General features: G+C 45.0%; 1 protein-coding gene across 3 annotated transcripts in view; it reads left to right on the top strand.

Annotated features, from left to right (window-relative positions):
- Positions 1–237: 237 nt before the first annotated feature.
- The window catches only part of SEPTIN2 (septin 2), a 71,705-nt gene continuing 57,212 nt past the window's right edge, over positions 238–14,730 (top strand). The window contains exon 1 of one of the 3 annotated variants that reach the window (XM_073625771.1): positions 238–387. The gene's annotated coding sequence lies outside the window, so the exon portion shown is untranslated. Of the gene's footprint in view, positions 408–14,730 lie in introns of all 3 variants that reach the window. The other 2 variants (XM_073625768.1, XM_073625770.1) reach the window with 2 other exon arrangements.

The raw sequence follows: 14,730 nt of genomic DNA, 5'->3' as shown, positions 1-14,730 counted from the left end.
CAGCTGACGCGGTGCAGTAGTAAAGGCGCATTTCCTGTACCGCACAGTCCACCAAGCATCCCCAAATAATAACCATCCCCCTACACATAGATACATATAGAGAACACACCGGCCAGCCCCTCCTCTTACACATTCTTCCCGTCCTCACGCCCCTCAGTACAGGCGGAGCAATCGCAGATAAGGGGGAACACAGTTAGAAGGCCGCTGATTGGCTGTACCATCCATATCAGTAGGAGATGCTGGATATCGCGCTTCTAATTGGTCGGGCTGTCTGCCTCTCTGACGCTGATTGGATGCCGTAGGGCAGGGCTCCTCGGTGAAGTGAGTTTTGCTCCAAGTTGTGAAGATCACCGGAAAGCGAGAGGAGCGGATATCGGGAGGAGATCGGTCAGTGCTGTGTTCTTATCGTATGTATGTGTACTGATCGATGGTTGTGATGTTAGGGCTCTGCCTAGGGAATCCACAAGTCTCTTGAGCTGGCGAGGTTTGCTGGGACTTGTGGTCCCTCAGCTACAGAACGGATAACATTCGCTGTGTTCGTCCTGTTTATGTTTTGGGGCATTTTGAATTCTTATTTTTTAAAATAAATAGAGGGATTAAAAAAACTCTAAATCTTATTTTTCATTATGTTTGGCATCCTGACTCGCTCTATAACTTTTTTAACCCATTGATGCCCACATAACACGTACATGCGATGGCAGAAGGGTGGGCTTCCATGCCCACAGGCCGCACATATGCGTTGCTGGGTGGCTGATGTTTCTTTGCTGAGATTGCGCTCAATGCGCACAGCGTCATCGGCTTCCGATCATGTGACAGTGGTCAAATGATTGCCGATCCTTCCCTATCCCTGCCCGGCGGTCAAGCAAGGGGTTAAGCAAAGTTTCTTAGCTGGAGGTCAGGAGCCATAAGGGGCGCCGCCCCCCCTAAGTTTGCCTGCGGGGCGCTGGACTCATAGGTTTTTATGAGGTTTATTTTTTTTCCCCAAGTCACATGATTAGAGCCTGAGGCTCTAATTGGCTTGAAAAAGGTTGGGCTCGGGGCGCAGAGCACTACGCCCCAAACCCACCCACTTATGACATCAGTGAATCAATATTCGCTATTGTCTTGGCTGGCCGGGAGTAGAAGCCGTGACGCCACAACCGTGACGGGGTGAGTGCAGACCGGGGGGGGGGGGTGTTTGTCTGCCGCCCCCCTCGGGAGGGTCTGCTTGAACAATTCTCATTCAAGCAGACAGGGAAAAAGCGGCAATGTGGATGCGCGATGCCGCTAAACATGAAGGGAATCGTAATTCACAATCTCATCTGACGTAGCGGCAGGGAGCGTGCTACAAGACCGGAAGCTGTGGCAATGTAAAGGGACTATAAAGGAGGAAGTGCAGAAAATGAGGTAAGTAGAAAACGGAAGATAACGTTTTTGGCAGAAAATAAATATAGATCACAGATGTTTGCAGCATATATATGCTAAAATATTTGTGCCTTTAACACCCCAAAAGCAGCTCGCAAATCGCAGTGCGTTTGCCTGAACCAGATCGCATGGGTATGAACACCCATTCAACCCAGTTCTAGTGCGAACAAAAAAAGCTGCCCCCACCTTTTTAATGCGGCCGCATTGCGATTTGAGCCATTCATTTTTGCATGTGATTTGTACAGGAATGCAGTGTGAATCAGATGCAATGTGACATTATGAACCGGGGCTCAGTCCTAGCTCAACTGCAGCTTTGTTCTGTTTTTATTTGCAGTGTTTGGATTGGTTGCAGCCTAGGTAATGGAGGCATGATGAATTGCCATGTTAGCCAAAAATATCCTTTTTAGTATTGGGTAGAGTTGGAGGAAGGACATACAGCAAGAAATTGGAGGAAGTCTCTCAAAAGTAAGGCAGCCCATACTTGAGTCAGGTTTTTTTTTTGTTTTGTCCAACCAGTAGGTTGAGCAGAAGAAATTGACCCAGAAACCTCCCGTTGAGCTATTGTATTCTGACAGCGGGAGAGCTTTCGTGACGGCAGAATACACTGATCAGCGCTGCCGGCTATTACCTGCAGTGCTGATAGAGCAGGGAAAATCCAACAAGGCATTTGTACAGAAGTCAGTCGGCTGATAGACTTCTGTGCAACCCAGTGCCCATACCTGGATCGAAATTTGTCCAGTCCCTGCCAAATTTCTGACCATGTATGGCCAGCTTAAAGTGGAAGTAAATTTCCATCTCGCTTTTACCTATAGGTTAGCCTATATTAAGGTAGTGTAAATATCTCCTAAACATGCACCGTTTAGGAGATATTTAGTGTATATGCAGCCAGTGATATGACTGGTGCTTGCGCTCTGAAGGAACAGTGCATACTTGCACATTATATTTACCTTAGAGGTACAAAAAAAAGAATAAAATGTCCAGTGGTTTTCATAAAAACGTCCTCCTTAGGGACCCGTTGACACCAGTCCCAGCACATGGACAAGGCAGATTGCCTTCTGTTCTGTTTGTTCAGTTCGTGGCTCTGTTCTGGTGGTGTGCACTGAAAAAAGGAGGACATGCAGTACTTTTTTCACTGCAGCATTTCACAACACACTAAACTGCATTACAATGCGCTGCAGTAAATAAACACAAATGGAATGTCAGTTAGTGACATTCCAATAAAGTTGAAAAGAAAAAAATAACCAGTGCAATGTGCTGTAATGATCTCATCGGCACTGTATACTCCACAGTGCACACCAGCAGCCACGTTATAATGTGAACCAGCCCTTAATTTTAATTGGAAAAGGGGTTTAAGTATGTAGCACCAATATTTACAAGGGGCCCAAAATACATCCCTGGGAATTACAGACCAGTTAGCCTAACATCAATAGTATGCAAGCTCTTGGAGGGGATAAGAGACTATATACAAGATTTTAGTAATGAGAACGTTATTAGCAGTAATCAGCATGGATTCATGAAGAATTATTCTTGCCAAAGCAATCTATTAACCTTCTATGAGGAGGTGAGTTGCCATCTAGATAAAGGAAGGCCTGTAGACGTGGTGTATCTGGAATCTGCAAAAGCATTTGACACAGTTCCCCATAAACGTTTACTGTATAAAATAAGGTCTGTTGGCATGGACCATAGGGTGAGTACATGGATTGAAAACTGTCTACAAGGGCGAGTTCAGAGGGTGGTGATAAATGGGGAGTACTCAGAATGGTCAGAGGTGGGTAGTGGGGTTCCCCAGGGTTCTGTGCTGGGACCAATCCTGTTAAATTTGTTCATAAACAACCTGGAGGATGGGATAAACATCTCAATCTCTGTATTTGCAGATGATACTAAGCTAAGCAGGGCAATAACTTCTCCGCAGGATGTGGATACCTTGCAAAAAGATCTGAACAAATTAATGGGGTGGGCAACTACATGGCAAATTAGGTTCAATGTAGAAAAATGTAAAATTATGCATTTGGATGGCAAAAATATGAATGCAATCTACTCACTATGGGGTGAACCTCTGGGGGAATCTAGGATGGAAAAGGACCTTGGAGGTCCTAGTAGATGACAGGCAATGCCAAGCTGCTGCTAACAAAGCAAACAGAATATTGGCATGCATTAAAAAGGGGATTAACTCCAGAGATAAAACGATAATTCTCCCACTCTACAAGACTCTGGTCCGGCCTCACCTGGAGTATGCTGTCCAGTTCTGGGCACCAGTCCTCAGGAAGGATGTACTGGAAATAGAGTGAGTACAAAGAAGGGCAACAAAGCTAATAAAGGGTCTGGAGGATATTAGTTATGATGAAAGGCTGTGAGCATTGAACTTATTCTCTCTGGAGAAGAGACACTTGACAGGGGATTTGATTTCAATTTATAAATGCCATACTGGTGACCCACAATAGGGATACAACTTTTTTGTGGAAGGGAGTTTAACAAGACTCGTGGCCACTCATTGAAATTAGAAGAAAAGAGGTTTAACCTTAAACTACGTAGAGGGTTCTTTACTGTAAGAGTGGCAAGGATGTGGAATTCCCTTCCACAGGCGGTGGTCTCAGCGGTACTATTAGATAAGTACCTGAACGACCAAAACATACAGGGATATACAATGTAATACTGACATATAATCACGAACATAGGTTGGACTTGTGTCTTTTTTCAACCTCACCTACTATGTACAAGTAGGAAGATTTTCCCTTGTTTCCTGCCAGTGACAATTCCCTTAATTTTCTGTGTTGGGGACAATGGCCCATTAGGACAAATAGAGATAATGACTTCTAACCCTTGCCTACCATATTCTTCAAAGCAAACACTTTAGGCTTCAGATATACTTTAACACTGACCATACACTGTATAATCGCCTATAAGCTCACTATGCAATCTGAGTGTACAATCTCGTCTTAGATCTACCATCAAATATGTAGTGCAGGGGCCTCTTTTTGATTAGTACCAAATTGAACACCTTGTCTAGGTGTGTTCTTATATTACTAACGGAGATTAAAGTGGTTGTAAAGGCTCAAGTTTTTTTTTTTTTTTTTACCTTCGTGCATTCTGTGCATGAAGGTAAAAGACATTCTGCATGCGGCCCCCCACCCCCTCTTTGTACGTACCTGAGCCCCATCTTGATCCAGCGATGTGCTCTTTTGGATCTCTTTCTCATTGGCTGAGGCCATGCCCACTCTCTCTCCTCATTGGCTCACTGGCTGTTATTAGCGAATGAGGAGAGAGAATCTCTGGAGAGCCGATGATCTTGTACACAACGCTGGATCAAGGGGGAGCTCAGGTAAGTAGTGGGGGAGCTGCTGCACACAGGTTTGAAGGTTAAAAGCCTTAAGGCTGGGTTCACAATAATGCAGCTGTGGGTCACAGCAGGGGGTCTGGCGCTTCCCTGTTCACCGATTCGGGTCCGAATTTTTGACTGAATTTGCACCCGATTCGGAACCAAAGACGCACAGGACCCTTCTCCAATGGGGACCGCAGCCGCTCCGGAGGTGTGTGAGCCGGTCACTCTCCTGTCATGCAAATTGGATGCGGGCAATTCGCATCAGTGTGAGGAGGATTGACTTCAGTCATATGAGGTACCAGATCAAGTATGCAGATCAGTTCTGACTTCTAAAGTCCTTGTTCCAGATCAGTCACTTGGAACGTATTGAAATACTTTTACATCGAAGGCCCCTTTCACACTGGTGCGTTTTAATGCACTTTTCCATTGCTAAAAAAGCATGTGAAAACTATTCCCCATTAAAGCAAATGCGACTACCTGTAAAAGTCCTGCATGCTTTGGTGCAGTTTTTCATAAGCACACCAAAAAGTAATCTTCCATTGCAAGTAAATGGGAACACCTCAAAAGTGCATCAGTGTGAAAAGGGTCCTTAAAGGGGTTGTAAAGGTAAAAATTTTTTCACCTTAATGCATTCTATGCATTAAGGTGAAAAAACTTTTGACAGTACCGCCGCCCCCAGCCCCCCCGTTTTACTTACCTGACGCCTCGAATCTTCGCTCCTCGTCCTCGTCAGCTTCATTGCAGCTCAGCCTGGTCGCTGATTGGCTGCAGTGGATGGATTGAAAGCAGCGCAGCCATTGGCTCGCGCTGCTGTCAATCACATCCGATGACGCGGCGCGCCGGGGGGCGGGGCCGAGTGATACAGCGAGCGGCTATAGCCGCCGGCTGTATCACGGGAGCGCGCCCGCAAGCACTCACCACCGTGCGAGGGAGCTCGCATGAAGGTGGTAAATGCTTGCGGGGAGGAGCTGAAACAGCCGCCGAGGGACCCCAGAAGACCAGGTTCGGGGCCACTCTGTGCAGAACGAGCTGCACAGTGAAGGTAAGTATAACATGTTTGTTATTTAAAAAAAAAAAATAACTTTACAACCCCTTTAAAAGCAGGCAGCTAGCACTTCAACCATTGCAGTCTACATATTTTTCTATGAGACCTATACATCTGATCATAGCTTATTGCTATGTGTCAGGATATTTCCAATAGAGTAGTTCTGTGTCCTAACAGTTTTAAAAAATTTGAAGATATCAGGTATGGATTGTATTGTATGTAATGAGGCACAGTGTTTCCTCTGTCACCATGTTCTTACTAAAGCTGACCATGAATGGATCAAAATTAATCCAGTTCAGCAGGGACTGGTTGATTTTTGATCCATATGTAGACATCCCCGTTCGACAGAAGTCGATCTTTAGATTGACATTTATCGAATGGAAATGTTGGAAAACTGTTGATCAGCGGCTGCAGCCGCTGATCAGAGTATTCTGACAGCAGAGTCCCCGCTGTGGGAATACAGTCTCTCAGGATTCCCCTATACACCTTGCTTGTGTTGATGGAGGAACCATTTAAGGGCAGGTTTAGAATTGCTGTTCTTTTCCCACAGATACAAAGTTGCACTAGACCGGCTGTAATAGTCAATGTTTCGTTGGTGGTTGTAGGGAAATACCGTATTTATCAGCGTATAACACACACTTTTCCCCCTAAAAATACAGGCAAATCATGTGTGCGTGGTGTACGCCAATAGCTGGCTGCCTCGAAGGAGGAGGGGGCGAGGTCCACCGGATAACACAGAGCCGGGATCTCCTGTGTACTCAGCGCTCACAGTCACACAGTCCTGCCTCCTGGCCCGGCTCCAAGGATAGATGTCACATGTCCTGGCATTGGACCAGTGTTCTGTCTATCATAGGAGCCGGGACTGTGTGATACTGTGAGCACTGAGTACATAGAAGATCCCACTGATGCACTGGTGAGGCTGCATTGATGGGCGCTGGTGAGGCTGCACTGATGGGCGCTGGTGAGGCTGCACTGATGGGCGCTGGTGAGGCTGCACTGATGGGCGCTGGTGAGGCTGCACTGATGGGCGCTGGTGAGGCTGCACTGATGGGCGCTGGTGAGGCTGCACTGATGGGCGCTGGTGAGGCTGCACTGATGGGCGCTGGTGAGGCTGCACTGATGGGCGCTGGTGAGGCTGCACTGATGGGCGCTGGTGAGGCTGCACTGATGGGCGCTGGTGAGGCTGCATTGATGGGCACTGGTGAGGCTGCATTGATGGGCACTGACCTTTATTTTGCTTCAAAGTTCTTTGTTTAAAATTCAAGCTTTTTTTTCCCTGAAACTTCTCTCTTAAAATTAAGGTGCGTGTTATATGCCGATTAAATACAATAACTCCAGTACTTGGGGCCCAAAATCATTAAGGGCGTATTCACACCAGATTCCACGTCACAAATTTGCAGTGCATTTTTTATTTTTGTTCTGAGCAGTTTTTGGCATGGAGAAAGACACGTCATCAAAGAAACCAAACTTGTTTTTTGTTTCCAGAGTCATGTTTATGCACATTGTACAAAAATGCAGCTTGCTGCACATTTCTTTGCTGCAATGCAGTGCAGTAGTGTGATCTGTGCTCATTCGCTAACATTGGTTTAGGCCTGTCTGTGCAGTGGGAATGTGTTCAGAAATGCATCCCACTTAATTTGGTGTGAATGGGCCCCTAAACAAACAAGAAAAAGTGACCAACTGCAAATGGCATCCTTGCTCCCGTGGGACTTGTGTGCGGGAGGGATACAAGTTCAGGGTGGTGTCCCTCCCTATCCACATACCAGTCATTGAGGAATGACAGTCTAAGTTATACGCTGAAACTTTTCCCACTCCTCTCATACAACAGAACAGCTTTTTGCATTGCAGTAAAGTAATATGTTTTAATCTTGTCATTAGTAACAGTTAAATGTGTTTTAATCTTTTATTGTGTATACAGACTTAAGCTCACCACGTATACAATCTCCTTTAGATCTACTAACAAATATGTAGTACAAGGCCTTATCTGATTGGATAAATTGGGTAGGTCTTACTATAACAGAGATTGTATGGCGAGATTCTAATGTATATGATCCTCTAATGTATGCTGATCCTTATGTGTTGTTTCTGTCAGGTGTTGTTGCTTTTAATCTTAAAGGGGTATTAAACCCCAAGCCAAAAATGTCATATATTGCAGCTTACTAATCATTAGATGTGGTGGCTGTATTCGCTGTGCCCCCACTCTGGCGGAAGGAGCGCAGAGATACAGTGCCTTGAAAAAGTATTCATACCCCTTGGAATTTTCCACATTTTGTCATGTTACAACCAAAAACGTAAATGTATTTTATTGGGATTTTATGTGATAGACCAACACAATGATGAATGGTTTTCAAATTTTTTTACAAATATGTGCAAAGTGTGGAGTGTTTTTGTATTCAGCCCCCCTGAGTCAATACTTTATAGAGCCACTTTTCTCTGCAATTACAGCTGCAAGTCTTTTTGGGGATATCTCTACCAGCTTTCAACATCTAGAGTGACATTTTTTCCCGTTCTTCTTGTTTGCAAAATATCTCAAGCTCTGTCAGATTGGATGGAGAGCGTCTGTAAACAGCAATTTCCAAGTCTTGCCACAGATTCTCAATTGGATTTAGGTCTGGAGTTTGACTGGGCCATTCTAATACATGAATATGCTTTGATCTAAACCATTCCATTGTAGCTCTGGCTGTATGTTTAGGGTCATTGTCCTGCTGGAAGGGGAACCACCTTCCCAGTCAAGTCTTTTGTAGGCTCTAACAGGTTTTCTTCTAATGCCCCGTACACACGATAGGATTTTCTGAGAACAAATGTTGGATGTGAGCTTGTTGGCGGAAAGTCCGACCGTGTGTATGCTCCATAGAACATTTGTTGTTGGACTTTCCGCCAACAAATGTTGGCTAGCAGGTTCTCAAATTTTCCGCCAACAAATGTTTGTTGTCAGACTTTCCAATCGTGTGTACACATGTCTGTCGGACAAAAGTCCACGCATGCTCGGAATCAAGTACGAGCCGGAGATATAACTAGCATTCATAATGGAGATATCACGTACGTCTTGTATGTCACTACGTTCATAATTGTTGGCCAACATTTTTGTGACCGTGTGTATGCAAGACAAGTTGGAGCCAACATCCTTCGAACAGAAATCCACGGTTTTGTTGTCGGAAAGTCCGTTCATGTGTATAAGATTGCCCTGTATTTGGCTCCATCTTCCTATCAACTCCGACCAGCTTCCCTGTCCCTGCTGAAGAAAAGTATCCCCACAGCATGATTCTTCCACCACCATGTTTCACAGTGGGGATGGTGTGTTCAGGGTGATGTGCAGTGTTAGTTTTCCGCCACACATAGTGTTTTGCTTTTAGGCCAAAAAATTCAATTTTGGTCTCATCTGACCAGAGCACCTTCTACACGTTTGCTGTGTCCCCACATGGCTTCTTGCAAACTGTAAACAGAACTTCTTATGGCTTTTTTCACAAATGACTTTCTTCTTGCCACTCTTCCATAAAGGACAGATTTGTGGAGTGCACGATTAATAGTTGTCCTGTGGACAGATTCTCCCAACTGTGGAGCTGTGGATCTCTGCAGCTCCTCCAGAGTTACCATGGACCTCTTGGCTGCTTCTCTGATTTAATGCTCTTCTTGCCCTGACTGTCAGTTTAGTTGGACGGCCATGTCTTGGTAGGTTTGCAGTTGTGCCATACTCTTTCTATTTTTGGATGATAGATTGAACAGTGCTCTGAGATGTTCAAAGCTTGGGATATTTTTTTATAGCCTAACCCTGCTTTAAACTTCTCCACAACTTTATCCCTGACCTGTCTGGTGTGTTCCATGGCCTTCATGATGCTGTTTGTTCACTAAGGTTCTCTAACAAACCTCTGAGGGCTTCACAGAACAGTTGCATCTATACTGAGATTAAATTACATGCAGATGAGCTCTATTTACTAATTAGGTGACTTCGGAATGCAATTAGTTCCACTAGATTTTACTTGGGGGGTATCAGAGTAAAGGGGGCAGGCTGAATACAAATGCACGCCACACTTTTTTCAGATATCTATAAAACCTTTTGAAAACCATTTATCATTTTCATTCCACTTCACAATTATGTGCCACTTTGTGTTGGCCTATCACATAAAATCCCAATAAAATACGTTTACGTTTTTGGTTGTAACATGGCAAAATGTGAAAAACTTCAAGGGGTATGATTACTTTTTCAAGGCACGGTACTTGCCTGATCCTTCGATCCTCCGGAAAACAGCATTTCCCCACATCCTGCGGTGGACGGTGTCTGTTGTCCTCACATTCAGAACCAGTCTATGGGCGTCATGACGTCAGGAACAGTCCACCACACAAAACCACTAGAGTTTGGGGGGCAGGAACAGCATGGACTGGGCTTGCGCTCGAAGGATCAGCGGATTAGGTAAGAAACTCTCCTCACCTCTAGGCAAAAATGAGCAGTTAACCCCCCCCCAAAGCCCCACTGCACGGGGAGGGGGATTCCCGGAGTTCTTCTTTAAGATGGATTCAGATTGTTGTAAGGGTGACCTGAATCTTTTCCAGTCTACATGTTTGGTATTTTGGTGTTTACAACATTCCTTTATTGTTTACCAGGGTGGAAATTGCAGAAGATGCAAATACAGTTTCCAAAGAGATCCTGCAAATCCTTACAATAAAGTTTGTTTTTTTTATGCCTGTAGTTTGTGAATGTAATGATGGTTGGCATTCATTTCATGCAGCTGACAAGGGGCAGTGTAGATCCACCTAATGTTTACAGCAGATGGGACATGCCAATGCTTTTATGTGTCATATCTCAGCCATGACTGTAACATACCACAGCATCCATTCCACCATCTGCTATAGTTGAGTCTTTGTCAAATTCTTATTGCTCTGTGGGGCTGAGTCATGAAATACCCTTTCATTGTAGGGATAAAAAGATTGATTTGGCAATGGGGCAAATGAACGTATTGTGAGTGACATGTGACTACTTTTGTGTGTCATTACAAGAACAGGATTTGGATGAAAGAGCATTTATTTGGGTTTTATGGTGTGATGTAAAAAAAAGAAACTTGTAATCCAGAGTAGGTAGCCTTCACACTTGAGCTGAGTGTCTTGGGTCATTTTGCAGGAATCTGAGGCTTAAGGGGGTTTTTTTTTGTTTGTTTTGTTTTTTAGCTGGTCGCTAGGGATTAAACTATAAGCTAAACGGGGGACATGGTCAGGTCACGCTGTGGTCTATGGACGCACACCGCCCAACTTGGAAGGGCGCCCACACAGGTGCCCCCATAGCACACTGCTTGCTGAGGGAGCACCTGGCAAACAAAGGAGCAAATCGCATCGGCAGTGGACTTCAGAAGAGGAGGTAACAGGCCACTCTGTGCAATATAGGTAGGGCTTCATGTACACAGCACGTTTTTACAACCTCTCCTGAACGATTTAACTAGACAGATAGTAACTCATGTTTAAAACGTCCGTTTTGCCGCATTTACATGCCGCGTTTGCGTTTATAAGTGTTTTGAAGAAAGAGAAAAAAACTTTTTTTTTTTTTTTTTTTAAATAGCCAAAAATAAAAAAAAACGCCTGTAAACTAAATGCATTTATCGCTTGAAATGCCTCTAAACTCAGCGCCTGAACCCATTTTTTGCGTTCCAAAAAAAGCCTCTAAACTCAACTGCCTAGAAATGACTATAAAGGAACCTGTGTACATGTACAGATAAGATAACAGAGGAGAGTTCAGGAGCAGTTGAAAAAAAAATGCCCAACTGCTCCTAAACTTCCATTTAGCAGCAACAGTGTACATGAGGCATAAGTATAACTTCAGATACAATTGGTATATGACCCCAATGGGACTTTTAAGGCAGAGTTATAGGTAACACAGATGTATAAAAAAAGGGAATGAAGACAAGTGGGGCTGGAATGCACTCCCAGGGGCACACATGGGCCCCCTTGAGATGAAAGTGTCTGTGCCAAAATGTACTGGAATAGTAAGGTAATATACAGTACCTTTAAAAAAGCATTCATGCCCCTTGAAACTTTCCACATTTTGTCATGTTACAACCAGAAACGTAAATGTATTTTATTGGGATTTTATGTGATAGACCAACACAAAGTGGCACATAATTGTGAAGTGGAAGGAAAATTAATAAATGGTTTAAAAAAAAAAAAAATGAAAAGTGAGGTGTGCATTTGTATTCAGCCCCATTTACTCTGATACTAATATAAATGGAGTCCACCTGTATGTAATTTATTCTCAGTATAAATACAGCATTTCTGTGAAGCCCTCAGAGGTTTGTTAGAGAACCTTAGTGAACAAACCATATCATGAAGGCCAAGGAACACCAGACAGGTCAGAGATAAAGTTGTGGAGAAGTTTAACCCCTTCCCGCCGACCGTACGCAGATATGCGTACTCGGCTTTCCGGGGTTATACCGGGATGATGCCTGCAGCTGCAGGCATCATCCCGGTACCGTTGTTTACAGCGGGCGATTGGCTACCCGTGTATAACAACCGATGCGGCTAAAAGCCGCTCGGTTGTTATACCAGAGGAGCGGGAGGGGACATCCCGCCGCCTCCCGCCGCTGTTACCGGGCCTCCCGTGCGATCGGGAGGCCCGGTGTCCATTCGGCTGCCTTCGGCGGCTGGGGGCGGGCTGGAACGAAGCTGTGAGCGGCTTCGTTCCAGCCTTCTCGTTGTAAACGCGGAAGCGACGTCATGACGTCACTTCCCGTTTACTCAGCTGCCAATGGCGCCGAATTTTAAAAAGTACACAGTATTCAGAATCGCCGTTTTCGGCGATCTGAATGCTTTGAAGTGTAAAGGAGGGATGGGGGGTCTTCCATAAAGAGTACCTGTCACCACCTATTACTGTCACAAGGGATGTTTACATTCCTTGTGACAGCAATAAAAGTAAAAAAAAAAAAAAATTTTTTTAAACACAATTTATAAAGTAAAAAAATAAAATAAAATAAATAAAAAAATTTTTTTTTTAAAGTGCCCCTGTCCCCGCGAGCTTGCGCAGCGAAGAAAACGCATACGGAAGTCGCGCCCGCATATGTAAACGGTGTTCAAACCACACATGTGAGGTATCGCCGCGATCGTCAGAGCGAGAGCAATAATTCTAGCCCTAGACCTCCTCTGTAGCTCAAACCTGGTAACCGTAAAAAATTTTTAAAGCGTCGCCTATGGAAATTCATAGGTACCGTAGTTTGTCGCCATTCCACGAGTGCGTGCAATTATAAAGGGTGACATGTTTGGTATCTATTTACTCGGCGTAACATCATCTTTCACATTATACAAAAAAATTGGGGTAACTTTACTGTTTGGATTTTTTAAAATTCATGAAAGTGTCACTTATCCAAAAATTTGCGTTTTAAAACACCGCTGCACAAATACCGTGTGATAAAAAATATTGCAACAATCGCCATTTTATTCTCTAGATTCTCTGCTAAAAAAATATATATAATGTTTGGGAACTCTTAAGTAATTTTCTAGCAAAAAATAGGGATTTTAAGTTGTAAACACCAAATTTCAAAAATAGGCTTAGTCATGAAAGGGTTTTAAAGGAGGGTTAGGTTATTTAAAAAAAATCCTATGCTTTGAACATCTCACAGAGCACTGTTCAATCCATCATCCGAAAATGGAAAGAATATGGCATAACTGCAAACCTACCAAGACATGGCGGTCCACCTAAACTGTTAGGCCGGGCAAGGAGAGCATTCATCAGAGAAGCAGCCAAGAGGCCCATGGTAACTCTGGAGGAGCTGCAGAGATCCACGGCTCAGATGGGAGAATCTGTCCACAGGACAGCTATTAGTCGTGCACTCCACAAATCTGGTCTTTATGGAAGAGTGGCAAGAAGAAAGCCATTGTTGAAAGTAAGCCATAAGTAGTCCTGTTTGCGAGAAGCCATGTGGGGGACACAGCAAACCTGTAGAACAGGGATCTCCAAACTACGGCCCTCCAGCTGTTGCAGAACTACGCGTCCCATGTGGCATTGCAAAACTCTAGCTTTCACAGCTATGACTAGGCATGATGGGAATTTAAGTTCTTGAACAACTGGAGGGCCATAGTTTGGAGACCCCTGATGTAGAAGAAGGTGCTTTGGTCAGGTGAGACCAAATTTGAACTTTCCCCTAATCGACTTTCAGGACAGCTACGAGAGACCTTGGCTCCTCCCCTCTGTAGGAAACACTGCACCAGCCGTCTTTAAATTTCCTCCTCCCCTGCTGTCTCCTCAGTTATTTGTGTTTCCTCCAGAGAGGAGACGCCACCTGGAACCAAGCCAGGAGAGCCAGGGAGGCTCAGGTAAAAAGTCCTGAAAGGGGGCAGAGGCTTTTTGGACAGGCCAGGTAAAATGTACCTGGTGAAGATCGCCACCCCTACATCCCTGAGAGCAGATGGAGGTCAGGGGGGCTCCGGTTTTTCACTACCGAGTGCGGTAGATGGAAGTGCAGGTCCAGTCAGAGGTTCCGGACCGGGAGCAGCAGGGTAAATGCAGAGACCACGCCGGGCTCTGGAACCGCACGGAAGCCGGGTGGCAGGTGATGTCACTTCCAGCGAAAGGAGCAGGCACTTCTGGTTGACCCGTGGCTGCAATTGTTGTGGAGACAGCACAAGCTTCGGTGGCGGCACCAGTAAGTGGGAAGCGGGAGGAAGGGACCAGACTGCTCCAGCTGAGGCCTGCTCCAGCCACACTAAGGTAAGGGGAACCTATGGAGCTCCCCTTGCCAGAACACGCCCCCTCCCTGCATGGGACTGGGGGGTAGGGAAAGAGTCCCTCCGTTGTCAAATAAGTTCATGGGGCCCCTGGTGAGGCAAGCCCACATGAAAAAGGCTGCACACCTGCAGTTTACTGCAGAGTGGCGATGTAAAGTAATGCTTAAATGCCTGTGGGGTTTTTTGTCTTTCAGAGCAAAACAGACAAACTCCGACCCCCTCGTAGTTCTAAGAGGAGATGCCCCTCCTGTAAGACTACACT

The sequence above is a fragment of the Aquarana catesbeiana genome, linkage group LG04 (genome assembly GCF_042186555.1).
Source record: "Aquarana catesbeiana isolate 2022-GZ linkage group LG04, ASM4218655v1, whole genome shotgun sequence".
NCBI lineage: Eukaryota > Metazoa > Chordata > Amphibia > Anura > Ranidae > Aquarana > Aquarana catesbeiana.
Note: the sequence above shows the minus strand (reverse complement) of the source record. Positions and strands in the feature narration are given on the sequence as shown.